Source organism: Entelurus aequoreus, linkage group LG13, assembly GCF_033978785.1.
Source record: "Entelurus aequoreus isolate RoL-2023_Sb linkage group LG13, RoL_Eaeq_v1.1, whole genome shotgun sequence".
Classification (NCBI taxonomy): Eukaryota; Metazoa; Chordata; class Actinopteri; order Syngnathiformes; family Syngnathidae; genus Entelurus; species Entelurus aequoreus.
The window spans coordinates 17,991,360-17,998,859 of record NC_084743.1 but is presented as its reverse complement, the minus strand read 5'-3'; the positions used below and the strand labels follow the sequence as shown (position 1 = coordinate 17,998,859).

General features: G+C 29.3%; 1 protein-coding gene across 1 annotated transcript in view; it reads left to right on the top strand.

Annotated features, from left to right (window-relative positions):
- LOC133663222 (frizzled-7-like) overlaps positions 1 to 7,500 on the top strand; it is a 791,936-nt gene that overhangs the window by 629,963 nt on the left and 154,473 nt on the right. The gene's annotated exons all lie outside the window — the stretch shown is intronic.

The following is a 7,500-nucleotide window of genomic DNA, read 5'->3' as shown; positions in this document are numbered from 1 at the left end:
TATGTAAAAAAAAAAATTCATAGCCTTATGCTAACAACTCTTTTAACCCTTGTGCTATGTTAAAAAACTATAATAATCCTAGCCTTATGCTAAAAACTGTTTTAGCCCTTATGCTATGTAAAAAAAAAAAATTCCTAGCCTTATGCTAACAACTCTTTTAACCCTTGTGCTATTTTATGAATAATCTTAGCCTAATGCTAAAACCTGTTTAACCCTTATGCCATGTTAAAAATAATCGTAGCCTAATACTAACAACTGTTTTAGCCTTTACGCTATGTTAAAACAAAATTGTCGCCTAATGCTACCTGTTTTAGCCATTGTGCTATGTAAAAAAAAAAAAATCCTAGCCTTATGTTAACTGTTTTAGCCCTTGTGCGACGTAAAAAAAAAAAATCCTTGCCTTATGCTAACAACTCTTTTAGCCCTTGTGCTATTTTATGAACAATCTTAGCCTAATGCTAAAAACTGTTTAGCCCTGATGCCATGTTAAAAATAATCGTAGCCTAATGCTAACAACTGTTTAGCCCTTATGCTATGTTAACAAAAATTGGCGCCTAATGCTAACTGTTTAGCCCTTGTGCTACGTAAAAAAATTTCTAATAATCCTAGCCCTATGCTAACAACTGTTTTAGCCCTTGTGCTACGTAAAAAAAAAAAATTCCTAGCCTTATGCTAACAACTGTTTTAACCCTTGTGCTATTTTATGAATAATCTCAGCCTAATGCTAAAAACTGTTTCGCCCTTATGCCATGTTAAAAATAATCGTAGCCTAATGCTAACAACTGTTTTAGCCCTTACGCTATGTTAAAACAAAATTGTCGCCTAATGCTACCTGTTTTAGCCATTGTGCTAAGTAAAAAAAAAAAAAAAAAATCCTATCCTAATGCTAACTGTTTTAGCCCTTGTGCTACTTTTAAAAAATTCTAATAATCCTAGCCTTATGCTAACAACTGTTTTAGCCCTTGTGCGACGTAAAAAAAATAAATCCTAGTCTTATGCTAACAACTCTTTTAGCCCTTGTGCTGTTTCATGAACAATCTTAGCCTAATGCTAAAAACTGTTTAGCCCTTATGCCATGTTAAAAATAATCGTAGCCTAATGCTAGCTACTGTTATAGCATTTACGCTATGTTAAAACAAAATTGTCGCCTAAAGCTACCTGTTTTAGCCATTGTGCTATGTAAAAAAAATAATCCTATCCTAATGCTAACAACTGTTTTAGCCCTTGTGCTACTTTTAAAAAATTCTAATAATCCTAGCCTTATGCTAACAACTGTTTTACCCCTTGTGCCATTTAGGAATACTCTTAGCCTAATGCTGACAACTGTTTTAGCCCATATGCTATGTTAAAAATATCTTAGTCTAACGGTGACCGCAGTTTTAGCACTTTTACTGTTTAAAACATAATCATAACCTAATAGCAATTAGCATTAGGTTATTTTGTGTCAAAAAAAATCTTAGTCTAATGCTAACTGTTTTAGCCTTTACTCTACGTTTAAAAAAAACTATCTAGCCTAATGCCAACAACTGTTTTAGCCTTTGTGCTATGTCGGAAAACAAGTCTTACTCTAATGCTAACAACTGTTTTTCCCTTATACTTTGTAAAAATAATCATAATGTAATGCTAATAGCTATTTTAGCCCTTATGCTATGTAAAACCAATATCTTACCCTAATGATAACTCTTTGTCTTTGTGCTATGTAAAAAAAAGAAAAAAAAAAGCTAAATTATAAATAATAGTAGCCTAATGCTAACTAACAACTGTTTTGGACGTTGTGCTTTATTAAAACAATCTTAGCCTAATACTGACTTTTTTAGCCCTTATACTGAGTCAAAAAGAAATCGTATTTTATTTTCATTCATGAAATGAAAATGAAAAAAAAAGAAATTTTAGTCTATTGCTAATACCGTATTTCCTTGAATTGGCGCAGGGAATATAGTATTCGCACGTCTAGAATTACTGCCGGGTCAAACTCGTTTCTCAAAATAATTAACGCATGCTTGGCCTTATCGCCGGTTTATTATTGAAGCCGGATCAAATTCGTTTTGCAAAATATTAATTTTATTATCGCATGTCTATAATTTTCACCGGGTCAAACTCGTTTCGCAAAATATTTAGCATATGTCTAGAACTTCCACCGGGTCAAATTCGTTACGTCACGAGTGACGCATCTGTCCTCATCTTCAAAATGGAGGAAGCTGATTTCAGTAGTTTACAATCGCACAAAGGAAAAAAGATAAAGAGCTATTCAGTAGGATTTAAGGTCCAAGCTATTGAATACCGGCACAGTATGTTAAAGAGAACAGTAAGCATATATGTTTTATTAATATACCGTAGCTGCGTGTGTGAAATACTGTATAAGTCATTAAATGACTCCCGCCTCCTGGTGGTAGAGGGCGCTGCCGCGCTAGTGATCCTTCTTGCGACTTCCGGTACTGCAGAAGAAGTGAACACACGCAGCAAGAGATTTTTTTTTTTTTAACAAGGAGGATTACATATCTAAAATAAAACAGTTTTCTAAACTGGACTTTCAATGGAAGCAGGAGGTAATAATTAAAGGAATATCTCCATCGAGACAGAGACTTTTAAAACGGAAAAAAGAAAATAATGAAGACTTCTATAAACAAGTTATCGATGCTTTTGGTCAGAAGGAGCTGCAAATGGACTCCATTTATAAGTACAGGTAAGACCATAATAACGTTTTTTTAATTAAATGTGCTTTTCATGATGGTATGCTTACATCACACTCAAAGCGCACGCCTAAATTTTATGGATTCCTTTTGGTAAACGCCGGAGTGAGAAGAGGTTTTAAAATAATTACCGCATGCACGGCCATCCCGCCGGTTTCCGGTAAACGCAGGAGTGACAGGAGGTTTTAAATTAATTAACGCCCCTGCGGCTATTCAAGGAAATACGGTAATTGTTTTAGCTCTTTGCTACGTAAAAATAACCTTAGCCTATTGCTAATTTTAACAACAGCTATTAGGCTTAATGCTATGCCCAAAACATGCTCAGCCTGATACTGTTCCAGCCCTTTTATCTTGAAAAAAAATCTTAGCTTAATGCTAACTGTTTTAGCCTTTACGCTACGTTTAAAAAAAATTCTAGCCTAGTGCTAACAACTGTTTTAGCTTTTGTGCTATGTTGGAAAACAAATCTTACTCTAATGCTAACAACTTTTTTGCCCTTATGCTAAGTTATAAATAATAGTAGCCTAATGCTAACTAGCAACTGTTTTGGACGTTGTGCTTTATTAAAACCATCTTAGCCTAATACTGACTTTTTTAGCCTATTGCTAATATTTGTTTTAGCTCTTTGCTACGTTAAAAATATTGTTAGCCTATTGTTAATTTTGACAACGGCTGTTAGGCTTAATGCTATGCCAGTAATTTTTTTTAGCCTGATACTGTTTCAGCCCTTTTATCTTGAAAAAAAATCTTAGCTTAATGCTAACTGTTTTAGCCTTTACGCTACGTTTAAAAAAAATTCTAGCCTAATGCTAACAACTGTTTTAGCCTTTGTGCTATGTTGGAAAACAAACACTGATGCTAACAACTTTATTGCCCTTATGCTAAGTTATAAATAATAGTAGCCTAATGCTAACCAAACAACTGCTTTGGACGTTGTGCTTTATTAAAACCATCTTAGCCTAATAGTGACTTTTTTAGCCCTTATACTGTGTCAAAATACATTTTAGTCTATTGCTAATAATTGTTTTAGCTCTTTGCTACGTTAAAAATAATCTTAGCCTATTGCTAATTTAACAACTGCTATTAGGCTTAATGCTATGCCAACAAAAATGTTAAGCATGATACTAACTTTTTCAGCCCTTTTATCTTGAAAAAAATCTTAGCTTAATGCTAACAGTTTTAGCCCTGATGCTATGTTCAAAACAATCTTATCAGCTAATGTTTTTAAGCCATTTAAAAATGCTAGCCGTTGACAAAAAAAACAGTTTTTGCTCTTGTTCTGAACTAAATGTTTCTAGCCCAAATGCGGCGCTTGTGCTACGTAAAAAATTTTGCGCTAATGCTATGCTAAGCTAAGCTAAACTAAGCTAGGAATCTGAGCTGCACAGACAAGATTGAACATGTTTCAGAGTTATTTGGTAGCAGAAGAGACACGCTGACGTTTGTTTGGAAGTGACTTAAGTGTCATTAAACCCTGAATGTTAATGTGAGATCAACTCAGCACTTTTCTTTTCAAAAAGGGCCATTGTCAACTTTTAGCTTTGACATTTGTGTTGTTTTGTTGTTGTTTTTAAAATGTCTTCTGATCAGGTCTGTTGTCTTTTATCTGAGGAGCTAAGTGAGGGCAAATGTGCCTTTTTCTCCTCAGGGGGCCAGCTAGGAAATAAAAGTCGGATTTATGACAAACCACCAGGCTTTTGTGTCTTTTTTCCCTACTTTTATTTTGAAGGATAGCTAAAATGTTTATGGAATTTTTTTTTTTTTGCCTAATTTTAGCAGTTAGCATGTTTTGTTGTTGTCCTGACAACAACAAAATAGGATAGTTTGTCATACATTAAACGTATAAAAAATAAACTACGGGATCCCATGTAAGTATAAGTATTCAGTCTAGTATGAGTAAGATGGTTTAACCTCTAAAGGCTCAGTGGCCACATGTGTGGACAGCACCTTTTTAGCTCTTATTTCCAAAATTGTGTACACTACTGAATTGGGGTCTTATGGCCACTTATGTGGACACTTATACTGCCATCTGGTGGTGTCAGAAGAGTATAACATAAAATGGAATTTGGAAAAAAAAAAGTGTAAAAATAAGAATTAGAATGTCACTAAACATGAAGTACACGTGTGTGTACTTATGGACTAAGTACATCATATCAAAAGATGATTCTTAGTTTTTATTCTAATTAGGGTCCAATAAGCCCAAATAGCAAAGAGAAATTAAAAAAAAGCATGTAAACAAACAGCTTGGGCCTTAAGAGGTTGGAGAACTCATCAGATTCAAGCACTTTGGTACATAATTCATGCAGTCAGACTGTCTTTATAAAAATAAAAAAAAATAGTGATAAAGAACAAAATGCTGAGATGGGGGAATTGTTTTTTTCCATAATTTTTTTTTCTATACGTGTATCTCACGAGAAACTTTATATAAAGTTATAAAAAAAAATTTTTTAAATTTTTTTATAGACATGTATCTTGTGCGCACGAGAAAGTTTATATAAAGTTATACAAAAATTTAAAAATTTTATTTTTTATTTTTTTATAGACATGTATCTCGTGCGCATGAGAAAGTTTATATAAAGTTATAAAAAAAAAAATTAAAAAATGTTTTTTTATTTTTTTATAGACATGTATCTCGTGCGCACGAGAAAGTTTATATAAAGTTATAAAAAAAATAAAAAAATATATTGGTTATTTTTTTATAGACATGTATCTCGTGCGCACGAGAAAGTTTATATAAAGTAATAAAAAAAATAAAAAAATATATTGGTTATTTTTTTATAGACATGTATCTCGTGCGCACGAGAAAGTTTATATAAAGTTATAAAAAAATATATATTTTAATTTTTTTATAGACATGTAGAGTTTATATAAAGTTATAAAAAAAAAAATTAAAAAAAATATTTTTATTTTTTTATAGACGAGAAACTTTATATAAAGTTATAAAAATGTTTAAAAAAAATTTTATTTTTATTTTTTTGTAGACATGTATCTCGTGCGCACGAGAAACTTTATATAAAGTTATTAAAAAAAAATTTAAAAAAATTATTTTTATTTTTTATAGACATGTATCTCGTGCGCACGAGTTTATATAAAGTTATATAAAAAAATTATTTTTAATTTTTTTATAGACATGTATCTCGTGCGCACGAGAAAGTTTATATAAAGTTATAAAAAAAAAAATTAAAAATTTTATTTTTTTCTAGACATGTATCTCGTGCGCACAAGAAACTTTATAAAAAGTTATAAAAAAAAAAGTAAAAAAAATTATTTTAATTTTTTTCTACACATGTATCTCGTGCGCACGAGAAAGTTTATATAAAGTTACAAAAAAAAATTAAAAAAATATTTAAATTTTTTTATAGACATGTATCTCGTGCGCACGAGAAAGTTTATATAAAGTTATAAAAAAAAAATAAAAAAATGTTTTTTTATTTTTTTATAGACATGTATCTCGTGCGCACGAGAAAGTTTATATAAAGTTATAAAAAAAATAAAAAAATATATTGGTTATTTTTTTATAGACATGTATCTCGTGCGCACGAGAAAGTTTATATAAAGTAATAAAAAAAATAAAAAAATATATTGGTTATTTTTTTATAGACATGTATCTCGTGCGCACGAGAAAGTTTATATAAAGTTATAAACAAATATATATTTTAATTTTTTTATAGACATGTATCTCGTGCGCACGAGAAAGTTTATATAGTTATAAAAAAAAAATTAAAATGTTTTTAAAAATTTTTTATAGACATGTATCTCGTGCGCACGAGAAAGTTTATATAAAGTTTTAAAAAAAATATTTTTATTTTTTTATAGACGAGAAACTTTATATAAAGTTATAAAAATGTTTAAAAATATATATATTTTTATTTTTTTGTAGACATGTATCTCGTGCGCACGAGAAACTTTATATAAAGTTATAAAAAAAAAATATTTTTTATTTTTTTATAGACATGTATCTCGTGCGCACGAGAAAGTTTATATAAAGTTATAAAAAAAAAAATTAAAAGAAATATTTTTATTTTTTTATAGACGAGAAACTTTATATAAAGTTATAAAAATGTTTAAAAAAAAATTTATTTTTATTTTTTTGTAGACATGTATCTCGTGCGCACGAGAAACTTTATATAAAGTTATAAAAAAAATTAAAAAAAATTTTATTTATTTTTTATAGACATGTATCTCGTGCGCACGAGTTTATATAAAGTTATATAAAAAAATTATTTTTAATTTTTTTATAGACATGTATCTCGTGCGCACGAGAAAGTTTATATAAAGTTATAAAAAAAAAAATTAAAAATTTTATTTTTTTCTAGACATGTATCTCGTGCGCACAAGAAACTTTATAAAAAGTTATTAAAAAAAAATTAAAAAAAATTATTTTTATTTTTTTCTACACATGTATCTCGTGCGCACGAGAAACTTTATATAAAGTTATAAAAAAAAATAAAAAAAATAATTTTTATTTTTTTATAGACATGTATCTCGTGCGCACGAGAAAGTTTATATAGTTATAAAAAAAAATAAAAAAAATATTTAAATTTTTTTATAGACATGTATCTCGTGCGCACGAGAAAGTTTATATAGTTATAAAAAAAATATTTTTATTTTTTTATAGACATGTATCTCGTGCGCACAAGAAATTTTATATAAAGTTATAAAAAAAAATTTTTTTAATTATTTTAATTTTTTTATAGACATGTATCTCGTGCGCACGAGAAACTTTATATAAAGTTATAAAAATATATATATATATTTTTTTATTTTTTTCTATACATGTATCTCGTGCGCACGAGAAACTTCATATAAA